The sequence below is a fragment of the Ursus arctos genome, unplaced genomic scaffold (assembly GCF_023065955.2).
Source record: "Ursus arctos isolate Adak ecotype North America unplaced genomic scaffold, UrsArc2.0 scaffold_24, whole genome shotgun sequence".
In the NCBI taxonomy this organism is placed as follows: Eukaryota; Metazoa; Chordata; class Mammalia; order Carnivora; family Ursidae; genus Ursus; species Ursus arctos.
This window is the reverse complement of record NW_026622919.1, coordinates 43,050,595-43,077,661: the sequence shown is the minus strand read 5'-3', so window position 1 is coordinate 43,077,661 and position 27,067 is coordinate 43,050,595. Positions and strand designations below refer to the sequence as shown.

The window sequence follows — 27,067 nt, the reverse complement described above, 5'->3', positions numbered from 1 at the left end:
CACCCTGTCGAGGGCGACGCGCTTCACCACAGGACCGAAACCTGAAGACAGGTTTATGACAAGTCTGAGGCCATTCCAGCCCATGACGCACTTTTGTGTCGAAGGAGAGGAGTCTCCTTTTATCCGAGGTGCTTCTCTTCCCCCTGTTGGAAAATTATTGCAGTAAACTGATAACATGAAAACAAGAGACTTCATGTCCATTTGTTAGAAAATCACGGTCATCAACCACATAAATCGAAGCCGTCTTCTATGTGGTGCCCTCGTGGGACGCTCGGCTTGCAAGATCGACTTTGGCGAACCCACCACGCCCGCAGCCACCTGCCACTCTGGCCAAGTGCGAGACTCCAAGCGGCTGGGTGACGTACCCGGCAGCAACCTTGAGAGAGGGAGGCTACGTGGCGAAGAGCCATGTCTTGTATCTGCTGAGCTCCAGGCTTACGCGTAAGGTCCTAACAAGCCCAGAGAGTGGGAGAAAGCTCTTCATGCCCAGGCCGGGGTCATCAGACCCCAAAGCGGTGCCTTCTGCAAATCAGGAAAACCACCCTGAGGCTTAGAACTGGCGGAAAGAGCTGGCTGTGGGAACCGGCCGTCCGGCCGTCTGTCCTTCCATCCGGAAAGGCCGTGGGATGGAAACTGGGCCAACGCGGCCGCTTGGGCAGCTGCCCCGAGACACAGCCTGACCTTGGTTTTATCACTTGGGGTTAGAAAGGATTTCACACTCATCTCTGACCTTTTCTTGGTGAACTTCACCCATGGCACCTGTCCCTTGATCAAACACCTTCCCAGACCCTGACATTAATGAGGACAAGCACCGTGACAACTGTGACACCAGTCGAAATTGGGTCATCTCCTGTCACTAATCTGTGTGATTCGATGACATTCAAAGAGAAACCAGAAGTGAATCCGTTTCCTTTTTTACTTTTAAATGAGGCCCCACTTAGAGTAGAACAATTTGAATGTTGAGCCTTCTTAGGCAAACAGTCCCTGAGGGATGGCACAGAAGAACTCGGACTGGGGTCTACCTTCCGGTCAGCGCCCCAAACACCCCCTCCCCTAGCCCCCCAGCACTCTACGTGAGGGAGCGAGAGAAATGAACCTGGTTTCCAAAAATGAAGTTCAGAAAATCATACACACTCCTGGATTTCGTCTTCTAAATTAAGCCAGCGTTCTCCATTAACTTTCCACTGGGGATGGAGAGAAAATTGTTCCAAAACTGCAAACTAAATTTAAAGTTAGAGGGGAAAGAAAAAACCCCAAAAAACCCAACAATTCGCCAAGCCCGAATGTTTGAAGCAGCTTTGCCACCGACTTTTTAATTACAGGTAAAGTGCCCACCTGTTTGAGAGCCCACCTTGCCAGCCTGTGAATCCAAGGGTTCAAATGAGGTCATATAAAAACTCAGGGGTTGCTTAAAGGCAGATTCTTTTTTTTTTTTTTTTAAAGATCTTATTTATTCATTTGACAGAGAGAGAGACAGCCAGTGAGAGAGGGAACACAGCAGGGGGAGTGGGAGAGGAAGAAGCAGGCTCATAGCGGAGGAGCCTGATGTGGGGCTCGATCCCACAACGCCGGGATCTCGCCCTGAGTCGAAGGCAGACGCTTAACCGCTGTGCCACCCAGGCGCCCCTAGGGCAGATTCTGCTGCTAAGACAGTTCTAGCAAGATGAGGGGCGCAATCCACTAAAACCTGGGGGCTAGGGGGTGGGCGCGCTGTATCCATCAGGAGTTTGCCTGCAAGCAACCGAAGCCAGGCCTGGCTGGCGTGAGCACAGAGGAACTCACTGGAGGGACACCTCACAGCTCGGAATCAACGGCAAGGCTGAAGGTGCTGATGTGGATAAAAACAGGAATTCTAGTCGCGACAGGAGACCGGGCCTCAAATCCCTCCAGCTCCGCCGCGGGATAAGCGGCTCTACTATCCTTCCCCTAATTGCTTCACTCGGCACAAGAGTCAGATCCCAGCGTGGGCCAGGCTCCCACTCCTGGACCTGGGTGGTGGCTACGTGGCAGCGTTCGCGTGCGGACATTATTCAAGCAGTATATTTAGGATGCGAGTTGTTTTCTGAATGGATCTTCTGCTTAAAAAAAAAAAAAAGGTAGGCCTAACCTATAACCCAGCAAATCTACTCCTAACAGAAGTAAAACATGTAAGAGAAATAATATCTATGAGACATGGAAACCTATGTCAACAAGAAGACTCAGGGCCACTCCGTTTACCATAGCCAAAACCTAAAAACAGCCCAGGGTCTATCGATAGGCGAGTGGGTAAGTAAATTGTACATATTCGTACAACGGAACACGACAGCAATAAGAAGGAAGCAGCGACTGCTACACCAAGGATAAGTATCAAAACACTATGTCAGGTGAGCGAGAAAGAGGCCTTTGACAAAAGAGGCCATACTGTATGATTCCATCGGGATGAGTTCCAGCACAGGCAAAACTGGTCCATGGTGCAAACAAATCCAAATAGTGGTTGGTTCTGGGAGAGTGGTGTAGAAATTGCCCGGGAAGCGGGATGAGGGAACTTTCTGGGGTGACGGTCACATCTTGATGGGGGTTTGGGGTGCATGGGTGTGTGCATTTATCTGAGCTCACCAACGGAACACAGACGATTTGGGCACCTCACTGCATGCACATCTTACCACAAAAGAAAGGACACACAAACAAGTACAGAACTTTAGTTAGTGATAAGCTTGCCGACTTAAGCTCTGACTGTTCCATTCATCGGAAGACGCTGTTGGGGGCACCTGGGTGGCTCCACCGGTTAAGCGTCCAACTGTTAAGTTGGCTCAGGTCATGATCTCAGGGCTGGGCTCCGCGCTGGGCATGAAGCCTGCTTAAGTTTCTCTCTCTCCTTCTCCCTTGGCCCCTTCCCCTCTCAAAAAAAAAAAAAAAATATATATATATATATATGTATGTATGTATATTTAATATATATATACATATTAAAAAAAGAAAAAATGATACTAAGATAGTGAAAAGCCAGCCACAAACTGAGAGAAGTGTTTATAACACATAATAAACAAAGAATTAGTACCAGAATGTGAATGTGGGAAGATCACTTATGAATCAGTAATAATCTAATAGGGGCACCACCTGGAGGAGGGGGAGGGAAGAGAAAAAAGGCCGAATAGGAAAGAAAGAAAAGTACAGGTGCATAAGTGAGGAAACACAAATAGCTTATAAAAATGTTCCGTGCTAGCAGTAATCATAAAATGCCAATTCTTAAAAAAGATTTTGTTTTATTATTATTATTTTTAGAGTGAGAGAAAGCACAAGTGGGAGGGGTGGTTAGGGACAGAGGGAGGGGGGAGAGAATCTCAAGCAGGCCTCACGCCCCGTGTGGAGCCCAATGCAGGGCTCGATCTCACAACCCTAAGATCATGACCTGAGCTGAAATCAAGAGTCTGACGCTTAACTGACTGAACCACGCAGGCATCCCAAGATTTTTTTTTTTTAAAGTAATCTCTATACCCAACATGGGGCTTGAACTCACAACCCCAAGATCAAGAGTCACACACTCCACCAACCGAGCCAGCCAGGCGCCCACACTCACCAGACTGACAAAAACGAAAAGAGTGGATGATACTAAGTATGGGGGAAGGTGCAGAGCAACGAACACTGCGGTCCAGGTCTGCAGGGAATACACGTTGCTTCAGAATCTGGAGAGGAACGGGAGGGGAAGGTACACACGACCTCTGACCTTGTAATTCTACTCCCAAGTATACATCCCAGGGAAACTTACACATAGAAAGGACGTTGGTGGGAGTAAAGAAAGGCAGAAACAACCAGATGCCCATCAACAAGTGGCAGGGACAAACGAACGGGGGTACCAGCCACACGCAACAGCACGATGAATCTCAACCACACATACACACGTGTCAATCTAAAAGTGAACCTGAATCCAGTGTGAGCCCACTGGTAAAACCTCAAAAGCACACGAAAATCCAACAATGTATTGTTTAAGGCTATAAACCTGTGTGGTGACGCTATAAAGGACAGAGGTTAATAATCATGACAAAATCCAGGCCGGTCATCCCCTGGGGGTGGGGAAAGAGGGAGATCCATTTAAGGAGAGGCATAAAAGCAATCCCAAAGGGCTAGTGGTGCTCTATTTTTTAGCTAGCTCGGCGATGTCCGTTTTATTATTCTCCTTTAAACTGTACACGTACGTTTTATATGCTCTTGTATACATACATTTCACAATAATTTTTTCAGTTAGTAACTTCTTACATTCCAACATATCCAACTGAAAATAAATGTTAAAAAAAATACATATCCTGGGGCTCCAGGGTGGCTCAGTAGGTTAAGCGTCTGCCTTCAGCTCAGGTCACGATCCCAGGGTCCTCGGATCAAGTCCCGCATCGGGCTCCCTGCTCAGCGGGGAGCCTGCTTCTTCCTCTCCCACTCCCCCTGCTTGTGTTCCCTCTCTCGCTGGCTGTCTCTCTCTGTCGAATAAATAAATAAAATCTTTAAAAAAAAAAAAAAAAGATCCTATTCCCTGGTAACAAAAAAACGTAAATCTCCTGGCAACAAACTAAACAAGAAGTGTTGACGGTCTTCATAAAGAAATCTATGAAACTTTACTGCATACTATACAAGAAGAGATGACCAGAAAGAAATGCAGAACAGACCGTATTTCTAGATAGGCAAAGCCAATAGTTACTATTCTGTAAGTTTAATATAATCCCAAATTTGATTCTAATGATATTTGTAGAGAAACAATGAAATGATTATAAATTTCATATAGAAGAATAAATAAATAGGCAAAAATAACCAAGGAAATTTCAAGAAAGAATCTGCACTTCCAGGTGTTAAAATATATATTTTTAAAAAAATGTCACCGTACAGGAAAAAAAGACAGATAATGAGAGAAACAGAAAGCCTGGAACTTAATGTTTGTACACTAGAATAAAGCTAACATTTAAAGTCCATCCAGAGAAGAGGGAAGGATACCCAGTGTCCAAAACCTATAACCTAGTAACACACAGTTACTAGGAACACTGGTTCTGGGCCCGGGAAGCTAAGGGGTAAGGGAGGAGGGAGAATTTCATTGTCTTTTGTATCTTCTGAATTTTGTGGGGTTTTTAAAATTTTTATTTTATTTTAAAAGATTTTCTTTCTTTATTTGACAGAGAGAGAGACAGCCAGCGAGAGAGGGAACACAAGCAGGGGGAGTGGGAGAGGAAGAAGCAGGCTCCCAGCAGAGGAGCCCAATGCGGGGCTCGATCCCAGAACGCCGGGATCACGCCCTGAGCCGAAGGCAGACACTTAACGACTGAGCCACCCAGGCGCCCCTAAAGTTTTTATTTTAATCCCAGTTAGTTAACATAGAGTGTTATATTAGTTTCAGGGATAGAATTATATCTTTTGAATTTTGAACATGATTGTAACATCTATTCAAAAAATCAATTTAAATTTAAAATACAGATGGTGGGAAGAGAAATTAACTGGAAAGAACTGGTCGGCAATCTGGAAAGAAATAAAAATCAGGGTCTTATCTCACATCATAAACCAAAATAAGTTTCGATTGGAAGAGCGCGGCGAATAGAAAAGTGGGCACCAAATAAAGAACCCGAAGAAATACAGGTGAATAGTTATCTGACCTCAGGGTGGGGAAGACCTTTCAAACCCAAAAGCAAAGGAGGAAATCATAAAACGAAAGGACTCAGCTTGGGCTGCCTTCACAAATACCCTGGAGACTGCGCAACTGAACAACAGTTATGTCTCACAGGTCTGGAGGCTGAAGTTGAAGATCAAGGTGCTGGTTAACTTGGTTCCTGGTGTGGGCTCTCCTCCTGGGGGCAGACAGGGGCTGACTGCTGTGCGCTCCCTTGGCCTTTCCTCTGTGCGTGCGGAGCAGAGAGGGAGGGAGAGAGACAGACAGAGAGACACGGGGAGGGAGAGCCGGCTGATCTCTCTTCTCGTCAGGACACTAATCTCATCACGAGGACCCCACTCTCATGGCCTCGTCAAATCCTGATTACCTCCTGAACACCCTGTCTCCAAATACCATCACAGCGGAGGTTAGGGTATCAACACACGAATTTGGGGAAAACACAGAACATTCAGTCCACGACACCACATAGAAACTTCTCTATGTTTAAAAAAAAAAATAATAATAGGGGCACCTGGCTGCCTCAGTCAGTAGAACGTGCAAAACTTGGTCTCAAGGTTGTGAGTGCGAGCCCCACGTCAGGTGTAGAGATTACTTAAAAATAAAATCGCTAAAAAAATTAAAAATAGGGGCATCTGGGTGGCTCAGTCAGTTAAGCGTCTGACTCTTGATTTCGGGTCAGGTCATGATCTCAGAGTTGCGGGACCGAGTCCCATGTCAGCTCCAAGCTCAGAGGGGAGGCTGCTTGAGATTCTCTCCCTCTGCCCCTCCCCCTTCTCGCACACACACGTGTGCACGTGCATGCTCTCCCAAATCTTTTTTTTTTTAAGATTTTGATTTATTTGACAGAGATAGACAGCACAAGTAGGCAGAGCGGCAGGCAGAGGGAGAGGGAGAAGCAGGCTCTCCCCTGAGCAGGACGCCCGATGCGGGGCTCGATCCCAGGACTCTGGAATCATGACCTGAGCCGAAGGCAGACGCTTAACCGACTGAGCCACCCAGGCCCCCCCTCAAATAAATCTTTTAAAATATAAAATAAACATAAAAATAATAATTAAAAAACTGTGAACTAAGAAAAAATGTGCTACATATACGTCAGTTCTCATTCTTATGAATAAGTGAACATGTTAAATAAAATGCAGGCTAGGAAATCATTTATATAGAATGATCTCAACTTTTAAACATTAAACAACAATTATCTCTGGAGGTTGAGAATCAATGGCTTTTATTTTGTGTTTTTGTGTATTTTCTAAATTTCCACAGGGAATGTGAGTTATTTTTATAATTCAAAAGACCATTATTTTGAAGAAGTGCTATGTCGTGGTCAAGCAACATCAGGGGCAGAGGGTCCTGTTCTGCAAAACTTCAGGAGTCCGGCTTCGAGCCAGGTGCCCAGCACAGTCTGGAATCTGGAACGCGTGATCCATGTGACCCTGCAGAGTGTACAAGGAGCCCCTGGAAGAGGCGAGTATTTCTCCCCAGAGCAGGTGGGCACGACATGCATCTTGCACCAGCGAAAACCCGAGCCCATGGAAAAGGGAAGACTTATTTGAGACGGCTCCAAAGGGACAGACTCAGAGGCAGAACAACAAAGAGGCAAATCTCAGCTCAAAAAAAGGAAGAATTTCTACCTACGCAAGCTGCCCTTAAATGCAAAGCAGTATACAGTCAGCATGTCACGGTCCATCGGTGCTCAGACAGGCACTGAGGGGTCTTCTTCTATCACAAAGGGGGTAGACTAGCATTAATCTTTAATTATGCAAGTACCGTTCCTTTTGCGGATTTAAACAGATTATATACCTAAAATGAGTGAATTATTTGAGGTATATAAATTATCAATTTAACTTAAAAAATTTTAAATATCACAGAGACAGCTAAATTTCCTTTTGATCATCCCCACCCCCACACACATACAATTCTGGTCGCCTTCTCCATTCCCTGGAGATAACATCTATTATAAGTTTGGAACATATTTTTCTAGACCGTTTTATATGATTTTACATATAGATGCGTGTTACATATATGTGTACTCATATAAAGCATAAGGGACTACATGTATATATTTCTACAAATAGCATTGTAATATATTTATCACTTTGAAACTTGCCTTCTTCCCCCTACAATCTTAGAGATTCATCTATATTGTTTTATATGTTTTGTTTTGTTTTGGGGGGGGCAGGGAACGGGGGGGGTAGAGAATTTTAAGCAGGCTCCGTGCCCAGCGTGGAGCCTAACTTGGAGCTTGATCTCACAACCCTAAAAGATCATGACCTTAGCCGAAAGCAAGAGTTGGACACTTAACCAACTAAGCCACCCAGGCACCCTTCATCTATATTATTATATAAAGATCTAACTAATTCTTTTTCTTTTTTAAAAAAAGATTTTAGGGGTGCCCGGGCGGTTTAGTCGGTTAAGCGTCTGCCTTTGGCTCCCGTCGTGATCTCAGGGTGCTGGGATCAAGTCCTGTATCGGGCTCTCTGCTCAGCAGGGAGCCTGCTTCTCCCTCTCCCTCTGCCTATCTCTCTGCCTACCTGTGATCTCTCTCTCTGTCAAATAAATAAATAAAATCTTAAAAAAAATAAAAATAAAAAAACTGTCCTTAGTAACTTAAAAAAAAAAAGATCTCATTTATTTGAGAGAGAGAGAGCACAAGCAGGAAGAAGGGCAGAGGGACAGGGAGAAGCAGACTCCCTGCTGAGCAGGGAGCCCAGAGCGGGGCTCAATCCCAGGACCCTGGGATCACGACCTGAGCCGAAAGTAGGCACTTAACGGACTGAGCCACCCCGGAGCCTCTAACTAATTCTTTTTCAAAGCTGCATAGTATTCCTAGGTATGACCATCTGAGTTTCTTTAGCTATTCCACCACCAGTGAAGGTTCAGACTGTAGTTTTTCACGACTGCCGACTACCACAAAGACTGTCCCAGAACTTTCCACCCGTGCACACACGCTGGGGTTTCCTCAGAGCAGATCCTGAGAAACAGAATCCCTATGTCACAGGGCAGATGCATTTTTTATCTTAACAAATTGATGTCCATGTGACATTCCTTTCTAAGCCTCAGATCCCATGGCTTTATCAATCTGATCCCCGTGAAATTTCCTCTTGTCAGTTTTGGCCCGGCACTTTGGTCTCCTGGCATATTCTGTGCCCTGGCTTTGCTCCATCGATCTCCTTCCTACTCACCTCATCCCCCGACAATGAGGTGGGCTGCCCGCTCACTCCCAAGCACAGGCCAAACGGCCACCCTTCCCGGCTACTCAAACCTGGTGCCATATGATTCCATTTATACAAAGTACAAAAAAGGCAAAACGAACATAAGGTGTTGAAAGTCAGTGCAGTAGGTTCCGGGAGGCACGAGGAAGGCTCCTGGGAGGCTGGTAATGTTTGTTTTCTTTATCTGGGTGCTGGTCACATAGGAGTGTTCATATTGTCAAAACTCGTCAATTTTGATAAGCGTACTTCTCTGTATGTGTGTCATACTTCAGGATTTAGCAATGGGGCGCCTGGGTGGCTCAGTGGGTTAAGCGTCTGCCTTCAGCTCAGGTCATGATCCCAGGGGCCCGGGCTCAAGTCCCGCACTAGGGTCCTTGCTCAGCGGGGAGCCTGCTTCTCCCTCTGCCTGCTGCTCCCCCTGCCTGTGTGCTCTCTCTCACAAATAAGTAAATAAAATTAAAAAAAAAAAAAAAAGATTGAGCAAAACCAGAATAAAGGCAGCTGTGACCCTAGACCCAAGACATGAATACAGATGCGCCACACCTTTGACTTTACTCTACCTGGAATCTTGGACTTCTAGTGACAGCTGGGAGTTGACATGAGGGTGGGCACCCGGGTTCTGGGGGGGGGGACAGCTCTGGGGATGTGGAAGCAGGGCTAGACCAGCTCTGGTTTCCTCCTGTCCCCCTCCACTCTGTTGGGTCTGGGGAGCACCTGCAAGATAGGATGTGTCTGGTGGGATCTGCCGAGTCAGTGAAATGGCCCTTTTCTTGCTGCTGTGATGCCCGGGGGCAATCGAGGTGATGTGTATCCCTTTCTCTTGGTTGTGGGGCGTCAGGTGGGCCTGGAGAAATTGCAGAATCTGGCTGCTGCTATTGCCCTCAACCCAGACATCCTTGACCCTCTGACAGCCACGAGCTGCCCGTCAAACCTCAGCATTTCAAGGACTATGCCAGCCCGGAAAGTGAGTGGCGTTCACTGGGAGAGCATCTCCTTTCATATGGCAGTTATATGCTGCTAAAAATACCAGAGCACCTTATGTAAGCCCACAGTCACGTAGTTGGCGCCTTATGTAAAAGCACTTAGTACACCACGGCAGTTCATCAGCGGCGCGCTGCAGTGACGGCTGTGGGCATCATTATGAAGTTACGGTGTGTTTGCCTGGCGAGGAGGGCGAGTGATCGTCAGTACCCAGCCCTGCCTGACTCACGCAGCTGCGCTCACGCCTGCGGTGTGCTGGTGTTTCTCGGCTTTGCATCGGGCCATCCGAGCAACTGAGTTGATAAAGTTGCCTCTTGCTCGGGCCCCACCCCCTTCTCATTCACCAGTGATACATCCTCTGATTCCCAGAAATGTAGCGTCTTGGACTCAGAAGGGCCTCCTCTCCATCCAAGAGTCCTCTCCCTCAGCAGCCAGAAAGGGTGGCCGTTTGGCCTGTGCTTGGGAGTGAGCGGGCAGCCCACCTCACTGTGGGGGGATGATGTGAGTAGGAAGGAGAGCGATGGAGCAAAGCCAGGGCACAGAATATGCCAGGAGACCAAAGTGCCGGGCCAAACCTGACAAGAGGAAATTTCACGGGGATCAGATTGATAAAGCCATGGGATCTGAGGCTTAGAAAGGAATGTCACATGGACATCAATTTGTTAAGATAAAAAATGCATCTGCCCTGTGACACAGGGATTCTGTTTCTCAGGATCTGCTCTGAGGAAACCCCGGCGTGTGTGCACGGGTGGAAAGTTCTGGGACAGTCTTTGTGGTGGTAGTTTGCAGTCGTGCAAAACCGTACAGTCTGAGGCTTCAGTGCCGGTGGGATAGCTGAAGGAACGCAATCACACGGTCTGTCTGATACAGCCGCGTTGTTCCATGTGCCTGCAAATGGCTCGTCCTTGCTGTAGTGGACTGTTCTATCGTGTGTACACCCCAGTTCATTTGTCCATGCTGCTGCCCATCGGACGCTGGGTGATTCCCAGCGTTGTGGCGGTCACAAATAGCGCTGCTCTAAGCATTCCAGTACGGGCCTTTCCACCACAGCCTTTTGCCCTTAAGACATAAAAAGTGGTAAAATGAAGGGGGGTTTGGGTGGCTCAGAGGGCTGGGCATCTGCCTTCGGTTCAGGTTGTGATCGCGGGCTCCTGGGATCGAGCCCCACCTCAGGCTCCTGACTCAGCGGGGAGACTGCCTCTCCCTCTGCCTGCCACTCCCCCCTACTGCGCTCTCTCTCTCTCCCACATGAATAAATAAAATCTTTTTTAAAAACGGTAAACTGAAAAATTAAATAGAAAGTTGGAAACTGGCGCTTTAAGCCTCCATCTGCCCTACCTCTCCAATTCACCCTTTTGCTCTTTAAACACAGTCCTTCCCGGGCTACGCCACGTAAAGGGCCCTGGCCACAGGAGCCACACGTCTAGGACTCTCGCTGAGTGTGCTTGCCCATGCGCGCTGCTTCTCTATACATCAGTTTCCTTACCCATAAAATGGGGATAAGATTGTACTTTGAATTTCACTCAGTGGAGGATTAATTACGGGAACAGCGTCTGCGCATAGCACGCGCTCAATCAATGTCAGTAATGATGACCGCTGCCAAAGGCACCCTTTCTCAGCACCCCGAGACACCCTGCTTTGGGCGGCCCCCCCCAGGAGTGCCAAGCAAGGCTCTAACACACAAGGAGGCGGCAACTGAAGACAATTTCACCACCTCCCAGGGGAGCAGAGCGGCACGAGAAAGCCCTCCCCACCGCACCAAACCTCTCTCTCCCTGCGCCTCTCCGGTCATCGAGAACACTGTGCAATGGCCTTCACTCAAAATACGGCCTCAACTGGGGGCACTGTTCTAGAGTCATTAATAATGGCACGTGCCAGCAGCCCAGTCACGGGCTGCTGGGGCACCGACAGTGCCCAGAAACCACTGCCGGAAAAAAAAGAACACATTTTTAAATGTTTACGCGAAAGGAGAGTGAAGCATAGTATTTTGTATTTTTAGGCGACAGAGATGGAAAAAAGCCCCTGGAAGCTTACAGTGCAGAGACCTAGGAGCAAGAGACTCAGGGCCTCAAGCTAGTGGTTGCCATGGCAACCGTATTTCACAGCAGGAACTCATTTTCATATGACAGTGACCTGCAGAGGGAGGAAGGACTAGGAAACTTCTTTCGTTGAAGGAGGTGCAGTCTGGGGGGGTGGGGTTGATTTTGTTGACCAAAAAAAAGCAGGTAAAAGTGCCTTAAGGGACAGACATGACCCAAACTACCTGAGGGCGCTGCACGGTTCTCTGTACCACAACTTTTACTTACCACACACACACACACACACACACACACAGATGTCCTGTTTCTAAGGCCTCAGGGCAGATGTCACAGCCTGAGTCACTTGTCCCACCATTAACCATCTGTTTGTTACAAAGTCTTTTCCTGGAGTCCCAAAGCAACCAGCTGACCATGCCACCCACACAGCCCACGCACCTGGGCCAGGTGCCAAGAGGACATAAACACTCCTCGGACTGAAGCACACACTGCCCCGAACAGCAAACCCTAGCACTGGAAACGTCTTGGGAGCCAGGCAGACTGGAGTTCCAACCTGTGCCCTGCCCGCCAACAAGCTGTGTTATGCAGCAAGTCCCGAACGCTCCCTGGGTTGGTGTCCTCATGGGCAGGACGAGACAATAATTACAGCACCCACCCCTCTGGGCATTGGGAGGGCAGCGCACACACGCACGCACACACACACACACACACACACACACACACGAGAACGCCTGGAAAGATCAGCACACTGCCCCACTCCCAATGGCCCCTTAATAAACAGCTGCTACGGTTAAGAGCCGGAAAAGCATCTCTCACACCCATGATACACCTGGAGGCTGATGGCAGAGAACAAAGTATTCAATTGGGTGGCACAAACTGTAATGAATCCATCAATAACCCAGCAGGAGTGTAGACGGATGGGGATCCGGAAGACTGGAAGAATCTAGGACAGAGGTGGAGTTTCAGCCAGACCCTGAAGGATAACAGAGACATATTCCTGGATGTTTGGGGGTGGGAACTCCTTTCTCGAGTGCTTGCAGGGGGCCCGGGTCCTGGGGAGCCAGGAGAAAGGGAACAGGCTTCAAGGGCACGGAGGGCCAGAGATCATCAGCAGACAGACAGCTGCACCAGGGCACCACGAACAGGGAAAGCCAAGAAAAGGGCCGCCAGTGCAGCCAGAGGGGTCACAAGGCCTTCCCAGAGGCAACAGTGAGTGAGCGTGATCCCAGAGGCTAAGGGCAACGGTGCTGAGTGTGGTAGGGAGGGAAGAAGCTGCAGGCCTGGAAATTGGTTTGGGACAGTGAGGCCCCATGAATGAGGGGCGGAAGAGCTCAGCCTTGTGTGGGAAGAATGCAGAGCCGGTGAGGATTGTCAGGGGAGGAGGGTCAGCCGCAGGGCAAAAGCAGGAGTCTGGGACCATCAGTCTACCGGGGACATGGCAGATGGACCGCAGAGGCTGGACGGGATGCTGGCATCAGAGAGACCTGCTAAAGGGCCTGGAGCCCCGCCTGAGATGTTCGAGGCCTGCAACAGCCTCGGGGTCAGAGGAGCAGCAAGGGGCGGCGAGACAGTTCAGGGAAAAGGGAGTATTAATGGAGGAGGGAAGCCCACTGCGGAGGAGCAAGTGAGAGCAGCTGCCTGGGAGGAGGCCAGACTCGGATGTGCCGAGCCTGGGGTGTCACTGGGGCCTCCTGGGGGCCAGGATTGACGCTAGAACCCAGAGAGGGGGGCTGCCCTGAGGGGCTTCTGAAGAAAGCGCCTGAAAAGCTAAACACAGCACCTCAAAAAACATCCCCCTAAGGAGGGAAGAAGGCTCCAAAGAGAAAGAACAATGGAGAAGAACCAAACCAGGAGAGTGGGGTGCCCCAGAAATCACAGCAAAGAAGGCTGCAGAGAAGACATGCGCACACAGGGGTCCGCTTCCCCGGCAGAAGGACGAGACCAGCAAAAAAGCAGTGCTTGGAAACAAGATGACTTTGAGGAAAGCAGTTTCACAGAGTGGTGGTGGGGCCTGGGCTGCACCAGGCTGCAGAGGATTAAGAGGGGAGGCGTGGAGCTGAGAGGCAGGCGGCAGGTGCAGAGCACTTGTCTGGAAAATGTGACAGTGAGAGAAAAGAGGAAATGAAGCTCAGGCCTCCGATGCCTGATTTTTCCCCCCAAGAGATGGGAGGCCAAGTGAATGTCACAGAAGGATGAGGGGCGTGGAGACCCTGGTAAGGGCACAATCGCTTAAGGTAGAAGGGAGGGAAGGGGCAGAGGGGCAGAGACTGGACCACAGCCTGGCTCTACTAATGCTCTTACCAGGGTGCCCAGGGCCACCCCTGACTCCCCCAGACCCCAGCTGCTAGGAAGATCAAAGATTCCCCCGGAGCAGCACAGGAAGAATCCAATCATTCGCCAGAATGCCCCTGGCCCTGATCTCACTGAGGCTAGGTTTCCACCTTCTACATCACACCTCTCCCTAGAACGACGTCGAGGGGGAAGGGATGGGGGGAGGGGTGGTACAGACAACCCAGATGGGAAAATTCGGTCCTCAGCCTTCCCAACAGCCAGGCAGGGGACAAAAGTCTCAGACCTCCCGGCAGAGCCCTTGCTGAAGCCCAAGAAAGGGGGCTTCCGCCCCAATAGCGCAAGTGTCACGGGCACCACTACGAGCCCAGAGCCTTCATTCTGAAAGCAGTGAGGCACCCTGGATGGACTTCAACACTTCCTCCAAGTCTTCCGCCTGGGAAAAACAGGTGGGCCTGAGGGCTCGGAGTGGGTTTCCGGAGGGTTAGAAAACAAACCCAGGGCAGGATTCTCAGACTTAAAGGGGCGGGCAGCATGAACCAGTGGAAGTCCGTCTGGCCAGTGAGAAATACCCACATCCCGCACTCACACGCTCCTGGGCACCAAGGTGCCATCGCAATCCCACTCCCGACCACCTAACCAGGGGCGAGAACCCACCACGGCGCCCCAAGCCCATCGCCCAGAGCGTGGGATCCTCACCGAGGGCAAGTCGAGCGCAGAGGGGCCGCTGCTCGGCCACACCGGGGCCCCTCCCGCAGCACGTGCGCGCCCCGGCTGGCAGCCAGCGGCGGGCGCTCGATAAACACGGCACTTGTTGACTCGCTCGCGAGCAACGCTCACCCCAGCGCCGCCTGGCGTCTGCAGCCGCGCTCGCCCGCCCTCTCACCGCCCACTCCCCTCCCCCACCCGGCCGCCCCCACCTCTGCCAGCCAGCGCCCCAGGTCCGGGCGCACCACGCGCTCCCCCGAGGGCCCCCGGCCGACAGCAGGCCACACTCGGGGCGCACGCCGTTCCGGGGGGGCGCTGCCTGCGGCCTCTCGGGTCCAGCCTGGGCACCGCGAGAGGCGGGCGCGGAGGGGAGGGGAGCGCGGCTCTAGGGCCTGCCAGCGCCCCGCCGGCCCCGGGGGCTCATCCCGCCCGGGAGCCCAGAGCTCCCGGGTCCCGCCCGCTGCTCCGCAGCCGCCCCGCGCGCCAGCCCGGGCCCCGCCGGGAGCCAGACGCACCCCCGCTCCCCGGCCCTCCGAGACTGGGCCCCGGACGAGGGGGCGGCCCCACTTTAGCCACACTCACCTGGGGTTGGGCGGGGGCGTCGGCCCTGCCGCCGCGCGCGCTCCCTGGCTGCCCTCTGCCGGCCGCCGCAGGTAGCCAGGCGCCCGCCCCGCCCCGCCCCGCCCCGCCCCGCCCCGCCCCGGGACCTGTGGCCGCGCGCCGGAGAGCCGGGCCTGCGCTCACCTGTAGGCGAGGCCCCCTCTGCGCCGCCGCGCTCGCCACTGCTCGGGTCTCGATGGCTCCTTCTTGTTACTGGATTCCAAACATCACTGTTTTCCACAAGCAGCGTCAAGTCCCTAAAGGCAAAAAGGACCCATTCTAACAACCCCAGGACGCAAAGGGAAGGCAGGTAAGGGTTCTGGGGCCTGAAACAGAACACTGCACCTGTGCGAACGCAACATCTATTTGTTGAATGAACGAATCTTCCATTGATGGAGGGACAAATGGAGGCAACCCTACAGTCACTAAAGGAAACAGCGACAAAAAGCTAAAGCTTTCGTCAGCCTGGAGTCTTGGCTCCACCATTTCAAGAACATCTGCAATGTTCTCCATTTTCATCCACTCTGAGCCTCGGGGCGGGAGTGGGGAAGAATGGGAGGGCCATGCTACAGGCCTTTAACCCTCCACTCTACCCCAAAAAATTTTATGAACTAATTTCCTGAGAGAACGCCTGAAACCAGTAGTTGAGTGACACCAAATCTGAGAGTCCTGGTTTCCAGACACACAGCAGCCGTACTGGTGGGGGGGCGGGGGGGGGGGGCTCCACTTGGGATCTGGATCTTCCCCGTGGGAAATGTGATCTTGGCCATGTGAGCAAACGTCCCTAAGCTAGCATTGTCCAGCAGACTATCGCAATTACACAAATGTCATATTGCTGGGCAGTCCACTAGCCACTGGTCATAGGAGACCGATTCTTAAATTTCATTTACTTTTACTTAATTTAAATCTAAATCACCATGGTAGCTAGTGGCTAAGTCTCAGTTTCTTTATATTCAAAATAGACATAATAGTGCTATTGTGAGGACTGAATGACCCAAGACCTGGCTCCTTGTGAAAGCTCAGGGGCGCCTGGGTGGCTCGGAAGGTTGAGCGTCTGTTTTAGGCTCAGGTCACAATCTCGGGGGCCTGGGATTGAGCTCCTCTCCCACTCCACTGGGTTCCCTGCTCAGCGGGGAGTCCGCTTCTCCCTGTACCCCTCCCCCCAACTCATGCGTGCGCATTTTCTCTCTCTCTCTCAAATGAATAAGTAAAATATTTTTTAAAAAATAAATAAATGTAAATAAATAAAGGCTCAGTCAGAGGGTGTTACTAACATCATTTTCACCACCACCATCACCTCACTAAGCCTAAAATGTCAAAGCTGCAGGGATCCTATCGGCTCTACCTAGCCCAGCTACCTGCCCCAAACCACCCTCCCAGGAGCTGCTCTCCTGCTGCTAGCAAGAGCCTGTGACAGAGCGCCTACCATCTGTGGGGGGACCTGGTTTCTCTTTGGACTGACCACCTGGAGAGGATTTATACCTAACACTTTTGTGTGAGTAGATCTGGGTGGACAAGTCAAAAACGTGTCGAGTTTCAAGAGTGCTCAACAGCCAAGGACAGGGCGAGGCCCAAGGCAGGGAGCTTTGAAAGAGCCAGTGCCTTAAATTAGGGACAGAGTCCGCTTTCATTTCAAGCCTTGGGGGAGCCGCAGCTGACAACCTGGTAATTAAGAGTTATTTCCCAAACTTTCTTTGGTTGCTTCTGCAAATTCTATTCCCTGTGCTGCCAGAAAGGCCTAGTGTTCCTGAGACCACAGCAGGTATGCGTTTGAATGGGCGTTGAAATCTGCTACGTGAGGAAGATAAGTACAGTGCATGGTTTTCAAGAACCTCATAGTTCTGTAGGGAAAACAGAAACATAAACAATTTCAATGAAATGCATTCTGTGGCATGCTGGCTACTGTGTACTGATCACACAGTACACAGGTACCTTAAGAAGTAGGACCTGGTTTATCCCCATTTTACTGCTATGCAAGTTGAGGCATAAACAACCTTAAGTAATTTCCCCAAGGTCATAGAGACAGGTAGTGGCAGAACCACTATGCTCTCCTACCCCTGTGGCCGTGTAAGATACAAAAGAGGGGCGCCTGGGCAGCTCAGTAGGTTGGGTCTCCGACTCTTGGTTTCTGCTCAGGTCATGATCTTGGGGGGTGTGAGATCAAGCCCTGCGTGGGGCTTCCTACCCAGCACTTGAGATTCTCCTTCTGTCCCTGACCCCCGCCAAAAAAATGGTAAGATACAAAAGAAATACAGAGGACTGAACTAGAGTGTGGCAGGGCTCAGAGGGGCTTTTCAGAGGAAACCCCAATGCAAGGACTCATGGATTGAATAGGAGTTTGCCAGGTAAGCTAGATGAGGAAGAACATTGCAGGTAGAAGGAACAGCAGGTGCCAAGGCACAGAGAAAGAAGAAAGGGAATGTCGAAAAGTTGGGAGTGGCAGGATAGGAAGGCAGAGCAGAAAATGAGTACAGAGTGGTAGGCTGGGACCAGCGTGAGAAGGGCCTCATACACTCCACTGAGGATATGGATCTTCGCTGGGCAATTTCTTCCGCTCTTAGGTCCTTGAATTCTGGTGCACCATCAAGAAGATAATCAGCAGTCTATCTGCATGTGTGTGAAGTCATGTCTCTACTGAGTCTATGAGACAAGGGTAAATAGATACTAATACAGAGTCACTCCCACAGGGGGAAGATTTTATGAATATAATGTATCCTTGTTATAGAGTCCCTGCACTGGGGTTTCCTCTGAAAAGCCCCAAGTCCTGCCACACTCTAGGTCACTCCCCTATGTTTCTTTTGCATCTTACCATTTTTTTGAGGGGTGGGGGAGGGGCAGAGGGAGAGGGAGAACCTCAAGCAGGCTCTGCACCGAGTGTGGAGGCCGACGTGGGGCTTGATCTCACGACCCCAGAGATCATGACCTGAGCAGAAACCAAGAGTCAGACACCCAACTGACTGAGCCACCCAGGCACCCATCTTTTGTGTCTTACACAGCCACAGGGGTAGAAGAAGATTTATACCTAACACTTATGTGTGAGTAGATTTTGGTGGACAACTCAAAGAAGTGTTGAGTTTCAAGAGAGTTCAACAGCCAAGGACAGGGTGAGGCCCAAGGCAGGGAGCTTTGAAAGAGTCAGTGCCTTAAACTGGGGACGGAGTCTGCTTTCATTTCAAGCCAGGTGTACTTGTCAGGTATGTTGGAGGATGCCCCATCCCCAGGGATTTGTCTGATGTTTTTTCAAGGTCACCCTGGGGCTAGGGTATTTGGGAGAAAGACAATAGACCCAAGGAGCCATTTTCCTCACATCACATTCAAGAGTTCACAACTGTTGGGGCGCCTGGGTGGCACAGCGGTTAAGCGTCTGCCTTCGGCTCAGGGCGTGATCCTGGCGTTATGGGATCGAGCCCCACATCAGGCTCCTCCGCTATGAGCCTGCTTCTTCCTCTCCCACTCCCCCTGCTAGTGTTCCCTCTCTCGCTGGCTGTCTCTATCTCTGTCAAATAAATAAATAAAATCTTAAAAAAAAAAAAAAAGAGTTCACAATTTATCACCGTTGGCTGTTGGCCTTGATCACCTGGCTGAGGTAGTGCTCGTCAGACTTCTTCACTCCAAAGTTACCATCTCGCGGAAGTCACTATGTGCAGCCCACACTTAAGGAGTGGGTGCCACGTCCCTCCTCCTCTGGCGGGGAGTAGCTACATGGTTTATCTGGAATTCTTCCGTGTGGGAGACTTGTCTCTTCCCCACTGTGATACTGTGATATAACAAGAAATACATATTTTGGTCTTCCTCCTGACTCCTGACCAGAGCTCCTAAAACCCTTCTAATTTCCTCAGTGGTAGGAACGACAGGGCCATCTCCCGTTGCAGTGTTTAGGTTCTGCCCCAGGCTCCGGACACAGCTCCAGAGTGATCTAGGGAGAGGAGCGTCTTTTCTTATTCGTAACAAGCCCCCTGCAAGCACACCTGAGTCTGTGTTAACGCGTGACTTTTGCAAAGCCCCCAAGGACGCCCGAAGCGCGGAGGAGCCAGTTGCCAGGGCAACCAACGCTGGGACTAAGGGGTTGGAACTTTCAGCCCCGCCTCCGGCGAGCAGAGCGGGGCAGGGGCTGGAGACGACTTACTCGTCCATGGCCAAGGATTTCACCCATCGTGCTGACAGGAGGAAGCGTCCGCAAAATTCCTAACTGACAGGGTCTGGAGAGTTTCGGGGTCGGTGAACACACCGAGGCGCAGGGAAGGTGAGGGAGGCCCCAGAGACGGCTGGAAGCCCCGCACCGCGCGCACGCACCGTGCCCTATGCATCCCTCCACCTCGCTGTTCGCGTGTACCCTTTAGTATCTCCTCGGCAGTAAATTGGTGACACCCCCCACCCCGTCGCCCCCCCGGCCGGCCGTTTATAACCACTCAGCTTGAAGCAGGGGAGGCCTGGACCCGTGATTGGCATCTGAATGGGAGTGGGGGTGGGGGGGTGTTGTGGGATGGAGCCCTTCATTTGTGAAGTCTGTGTTACCTCTGGGCAATTAGCGTCAGAATGGAATTAAACTGTGAAGCGCTCAGCCGGCGTCTGCCGGGAACCGCAGGCTGGCTGGTGTGGAAGAGCCCATAGGTCTGGGGCGGGAGGGCTCTGTGTCTAAACCGGAACAGAGCACACCTTTCCTTCAGTCGATGTCAGAAAAGTGGGATTGGCAGGAATGGCTCTGGCTCAGTGAAAACGGTGTGCTTCCGGACGAAAAAGGATAAAAAGGTGGGAGGGAGGAGCCGTGGATTCCTAGGGGGTCCTCGATGGTCTGGAGCAGCAGCCGTGCTCAGTTACTAAAGGTAAACGTTACCAGTGGAATTTAGAGGTCGATCCAGCTCCCAGGGAGCTGGACCACAGGATGTACAGGAAATGCAAACTAGTAAGAGAAAGGCAAAACACTCAGTCCTTCGGTTATTATCGGTAATAGCGCAAATGAAATTAAAGTAGAGTTCTGGGTTGGACTTTGATGCTAGACTAAGCTCAGATTTGGGTCCAAGTGTTGGCTGCTAGCCTCGAAGCCACCCACCAAAGGAAAAAGTATGCAGTGACAACAGAAGGTACTTCTAAGACCTTTCTGGTCACCAAGAAGGTAGTCAATGGAGGGGGAGGGCAAAACCAAGAAACTACTGGAGCCAGGGCTACAGTGTGAAGGAGCTGTTACATCTTGTAGAATGGTATCATCAGCTACCCGAGAAACCTTTAATAAAATGGATTACGAAAGTAACGAATCTGGGGGCTATGGGTTTGGTTTTGAAGGCTGCCGATTGGAAGAGCACGCTTGGGGGGCTGCCAGACCCACAGGTCACTAGGGAACAAGCACAGACTACTAGACACATAACCCGAACACAAAGCAGCTTCTTCCCAAGGGAACAGCCAGCCTGGTGGACTGAGAGGTCTGTTTACCCTGAGAAGGGGATGGTCTGTGCCCCGCTATGTACAGCACCCCCGACGAAGCAGCGAGGCACAGGGGGACGCTTTATGATGACCCAGATATTCACTGCTGTATATGCCCATTACTCAGATCATGATAAATGCCAGGGTTAATGGGGTGCCTTTTACATGGGCACCTCATGTAACCTTACTGCTGTAAAACTAAGGGACAGTTCTGGAAGCCTTATCAAATTTGCTGCCTCAGCTTCCCCTCGTGGGTCTTACTGATACTAGTAAAAACATTAGGTTAATTAATGAGAGATGGAGGAAAGGCAGAGTCTAGGCCTTGGTTTAAGCATGGTGGAAATTTTTAAATGGTTATTAAGAAATAAGGTGAAGGGTGCCTGGGTGGCTCAGTCAGTTAAACGTCTGCTTCGGCTCAGGTCATGACCCCGGGTCCTGGGATTGAGCACCACATTGGGCTCCCTGCTCAGCAGGGAGTCTGCTTCTCCCTCTCTCCCTCTGTCCTTTCACCTGCTCATTCTCTCTCTCTCTCACTCTCTCTCTCAAATAAATAAGTAAAATCGTTAAAAAAAAAAAGAAAGAAAAAAAAGAAAGAAGGGTAATAAAGCAAATATTGATTAAGAGCAAAACAAAGAGGAAACAGAAAGGGAAAGTCATGGGACTCACCCAGCAGAGTGGAAATCTTTACATGGCTATTAAAGAATGGTTGAGTGAAGCAGACATTGATGGGGTTAATACAAAGGTTTTAATACAGCACTACCAAAGGTTGAGTGAGCCAGAAGGACTCCCCTACTGGTCTCCCCAATGTTAAAAGGTCCCAAAGAAGTCCACCCTGCTTACCCCAGTTTGGAGAAGCAACCTAACCAGCTCTAGCCAGCACAGTGGTTAGGTAGAGTAATCAAGATAAAGACTGACAAAAGGGCCAGGCTGGCTCAACTCCTCGCTGGTACCCAAAGCTTTTTGCACCTTAGGGAGTAAATGGTCAGAGGGTGAAGAAGTTAAGTTCTTGGGACCCAACATGAGAGCCCCACGAACCGTGGCGCCAAACCCATTGACAAAGCCTCCATTCGGGCTGCATGTAGATGGAGAACATAAATACATGAGTGTTAGTAAGATTATGAAAGTCAGAATGTTTAAACAGGCTTTTATGTAAAGCAGTTGTATCTCCTTGATATGAAGGTTTTCTGGGAATGGGTATTACATCTGGCGGGGGAACACTTCTGCCTAGTGTTGTAAACCCAAAACCTGTTGATGGAATCCTAATGGAGGCCACGGTTAGGAATGGAAGGGTTGACGGAACTAAGGTAGAAGTTTGTAGAACTGGAAAGTTTGAACAGGCTTTATGTGGACCCGTTACGTCTATTTACCTGATTATTTACTATGAGGATGTGTTAGAGCGAGCAGTTAGTTAGGCTTTAACAGGAAGCCTGGAGGCCAATGAAGGGGGAACCAAGGCCCACTCCCAGGAAAGTTAGCAACCTGCCCTGACAGCATTCCACACACGAGGCCACAAGAAGCCAGACCAAACCGGACAGGCCCCAGACAAAGAAGACCTGAGACTCTGACCAAGTAAGAAGAAAAATCTCAAAACCATGCTCCCAAAGAAATCCCCTGCCCAAGTAAGAAATAGTTCACCCCTTCGTGAACAGCTGTCAATAAAAGATAGAGACCCAAACCCCGGCACAGGTCTCTCTGGGCTCGCTCTCTCTCACATCTCCGGAATACACTCTGTGTCTCTTCACCTGTGCTGCTCAACCACTATCCAGTCCGGCCTTGAATTCTTTTCTAGCGACAAGAGTAAGACTCTCCAGTGACGTCTGGGGGATGGGCTGGGCTGGGCAGTCGCCTCAGAGCCTGGAGCAACAGATGGACAGTGTGTCCGACTGGGGAATGTTCCCCCTACCCAGTATTATAAAAATAGAAGAGATGTGAATCCAGCACAGTCAGTTAAGCATCTGACTCTGGGTTTCAGCTTAGGTCGTGATTTCAGGGTCGTGAAATCGAGCCCCATGTAGGGCTCAGCACCCAGCACGGAGTCTGCTTAGGGCTCTCTCTCCCTCTCCCTCTGCCAGTCCCCGCCACTCTCTCTCTTTAAAATAAATAAATAAAAACTTTAAAAAAGAAGGGATGTAAACCCACCCTCAAGCAGTATTAATGGGACATGCTCTATGGGAACCAGTAAGCCTGTCCGAGCCCACACAGTGTCGAACAGAAGCTGGGGTGCTGGTTGTGACAAATTCTCTGTGTCATAGCCTTATGTGGGTATAGACTGGGGCTTCTGGCAAAAGCCTGGGAGTACCTCCCCGCAGTCTTCCGGGACTTCAGACTAGAGAATTTCCATCTGAAGGGCATTGAATAGCTTGCTATCTGACATTTATTGAAACCGCCCCGATGATCAAAGGACAAAAAATAATCTTGAAGCCTAAAGTCTGCGGGATGTCTTGGGTGAGGTCAGACAGGCACTCTCCTGAGGATGGCAGTGCCCGGCAGAGTTCCCTAGTGGCATGGAAACGGTTTATATCGGATCGTGCTGCCCGGGGAATGCGTGATGACGCTGGAGTTTCTTGGGCAGGAGACCATTATGGTGGGTGTTTGGCTGAAGAAGACTTCCGCTTGTATGTGTCTATTTGAGAGGCCGTGTTTATACTTAAGCCGATTTCCCAGATGGGGCCTCTTGTGTCAGAAGCACATGAGGGCTTGTTAAATATGCAGATTCATAGGTCCTGGTATTGAATCTGGAGGTGGGGCCTGAAATTACATTTTAACATGTTCTCCCAAGTACTCTGATGCACACCATGGTTAACCCTTTCAGAAAGGAGTGGAAATCCACCATCAGGATACCACTTAAGAGAGAAAATATGTCCTCTTCCTACAGATGCCAACCTGATCCTTTATGGGCTGGGTTCTTCTTTGGCCTGTGTGTAGAACATTGAAACAAACACATTGCTCCACTTTGAGCCTCTAACAACCTCAGCAGGAAGAGTCTCATTGACTTCTACCTTCCTTTTGAGAAAGACTTTCACGTTGGCCAAAATTAGTAGGTTCTTCTGATCCCACTTTTTTTTTTTTTAAGATTTTATTTGTTTATTTGTTTGTTTGTGGGGGGCAGAGGGGGAGAGAGAGGGACAAGTAGACTCCTCATGCTGAATGCCAAGCCCGAGGTGGGGCTTCATCCCATGACCCTGAGATCAGGACCTGAGCTGAAACCAAGAGTTGGACGCTCAACTGACCGAGCCATCCCATCGCCCCTCCTCGGATCCCACTTTTTGACTAGGCCTCAATCTTGGCCTATAAGAACTGCAACTTTGAACATGAGTGATTTTGTCCACTCCCTTCATGTAGAGGCTTGAAAAAAAAATCTAGGATGGCTTTTAGCAGCCTAAAGCCACCACGTCACTGGGATGACCAGTCTTCCTTGAGTTCCTGTCCAAAAAAGGTCAAGACCACCTAAAGAATCTACCATTTGTTCCAGCTAACATTTGCCTATAAGCCCCGACCTCCATTTTCTTAGAGCATTTATTTTAAAAATTTAGTATTGTATATCCTTTCTCTGTCCCTTTGAGATGTACACGCAGCTCCTAGAACCCAGGAGTGTCTTCCTCAAGGACATGGGAGACATTCCTTTTTTTTTTTTTTTAATATTTTATTTATTTATTTATTTGAGAGAGTGAGTGAGAGAGAGAGAGAGAGCACAGGCAGGGGGGAGCAGCAGGCAGAGGGAGAAGCAGGCTCCCCACTGTGCAGGGAGCCCAATGCGGGGCTTGATCCCAGGACGCCGAGACCATGACCCAAGACGAAGGCAGATGCCCAACTGACTGAGCCACCCAACACCCCTGGGAGCCATTCCTTTAAAATATAATCATCAGGGGCGCCTGGGTAGCGCAGTCGTTAAAGCGTCTGCCTTCGGCTCAGGGCGTGATCCTGGTGATCCGGGATCGAGTCCCACATCAGGCTCTTCCGCTATGGGCCTGCTTCTTCCTCTCCCACTCCCCCTGCTGTGTTCCCTCTCTCGCTGGCTGTCTCTCTGTCACATAAATAAATAAAATCTTTAAAAAAAAAAAAATAAAAAAAAAAATAAAATATAATCATCAGGAAGGAAGGAATGACAGGGCCCCTGTGTCTCAGTCTTTGTAGGATGGTAGGAGCCTAACAGGGTAAGTGCCAGATTAGTGGCCTAATCCCCTTGACATTGACCCCTTACCCGCCTTTGGTAATTTTTCACTTTCCCGACTCTGCTCAACCCCCATGTGCTGCCTGTCCCTACTCCCTCACCCTCCCTTTCAAAGGCCAACTCCCCTCCACACATATCAGAACCGAACTCAGTTCTATAGTAAGAAGTCTCTTTCCCCTATTGCTGTAGTATTGAATAAAATCTGTCTCTACCACCATGAACTAATAGCCAGCTTTGTGTTTCTGTAACCCCTCCCAGGAATGTTCTGGGTGAAATGGAGCCTGGGGCCGCCTGCCACCTCAGAACGACAGGCCTTGTGTCTCAGAGTTCAGCAGCAGCTCACGAAGGCAAGCACGAGGGCAACCCATCAGCTGTGAGCCAATAAGGCCCGGATCTGGTCACACAAAAGGATCTCCCCTCGCTCCGTCAGGGAGGCCCTGGAGAGGCAACAGGCTTCCTACAGAGAGGGCCACGCTAGTCAACAACAACTAATACAGACAGAAACTTCAGTCTCTTGAGTTCTGGGAACAGCCTTGGGCCCAAAGTGCAGATACAATCAGTTAACGTTCTCAAGGAAACTACAGTCCACAGAAGGGCCCCAGCACGTAGTCACACACAGTGTGGGGAAGGGGCTATGCGACCAGAACCACAAGCCGGTGGGTCCCAACCTCCTGGGACTTGCAACATGAAGAAACAGCAACAACAGCCCAGGCCTGGGTCACAGGTCATTATGTTCATGGATGCAGGTAGGCAGTCAAGGTCAAACCCATCACGGGTGGGGCCTTGCTGGCTCACGGCCGTCCTTAGTGCTTGAGGGGGTAGTCTGGGTTCCCTTCGGGGGATGCTTTGCCTGCAGAGTCTCCCACCTGAGCAAGGAGACCAGAAGGCAGGAAGAACCCCACTAGAAAGTTTGAAGTCAAAATGGGGCAGCCGAAGTCCTCTTTCATGAAGTTTAAAGCAAAACAGGACAAAACAAAATACAACGCTGTATCCATGATGCTGGCAGGCCGGCCCTGGGGACCTGGAGGGGGTCCCACGGGACGGGCCAAGAGGGTCCCTGGCTGTGTGCAGGACGGAAATCAAATGCGAGCAGCAGCAGGTAAGTGCAGTTTACTGAGGTGTAGAGAGAATGCAGGTGTGTGGGAAACCTAAAGGAAAGGGGGAAGTCTCGTCTTCGTTTGGGGTCTGGGGGTTTTTATTGAGCATGGTGGCCTGCTGTACGTGTCCTCTCAGGCATCCAGGAACCGGTCAGAACAAAGACGAGGGCCCAGGTGTTATTCCTTAGAGCCGGGGGTGGGGGGACCTAGGGTCCAGATGTCTAGCGCGGGTGCTCTGGGGTACACTTAGGATAGCTTCCTCCTGTCGTTGGCCCGTGGTCCTTCCCTCGATGTTAGCCACCCTAAGGAAATCACTAACTCCTTGTCCCTTATCAGCAGGACAAACACTGTTTGCATTCGGAGGCGTGTGTGAAAGAGAGGGTGCAGGTCCCAGCAAGAACAGAAGCAGGAACAGGAGCAAAAAGCGGGTTTCCCTATCTCACAGGCATGAGGGACTAGGTTCAAGTTTTTTCAAAAACTCATTTAATGCTCTCCACAACTCTAGGACTGAAGTACTCATTATGGTAACTATTCGAAAGATGAGAACACTGAGAAACAGAAAGGCTAAGTATTGCCTCACTTCACACAGCAAATAAGTAACAGAGCTAGGACTGAAATCCCAGCAGTCTGGTTCCAGAGCCTCTACAAGTAACCAGCACGGCTCGCAGCCCACGGGGGGGGGCAGGCGGGGAGCTCCCCCCCCGCCCCGGCCTTGGGTCAGCCCGAACAGTTCTCCAAGCTCCTGGCATTTTCCCTGCCAGTTTCTCCCTCTGGAACCCCTGCTCTTACAGGGTCTGGGTTCAGGTCTGGAGATGAGTTATTAAAATGCTAAAAACAAGGGGCGCCTGACCGGCTCAGTCAGTAAAGCGTGCGACTCTTGATCTCAGGGTCGTGTGTTCAAGCCCCACTTTGGGTGTAGAGAGTACTTAAAATGCTAA

The 27,067-nt window shown here is 50.4% G+C and overlaps 1 protein-coding gene across 1 annotated transcript in view; it reads right to left on the bottom strand.

Moving 5' to 3' along the window:
* The window catches only part of RPH3AL (rabphilin 3A like (without C2 domains)), a 141,131-nt gene extending 125,662 nt beyond the window's left edge, over window positions 1–15,469 (bottom strand). Inside the window, 1 exon segment of the mRNA XM_044390830.3 lies at window positions 15,426–15,469. The gene's annotated coding sequence lies outside the window, so the exon portion shown is untranslated.
* Window positions 15,470–27,067: the final 11,598 nt, after the last annotated feature.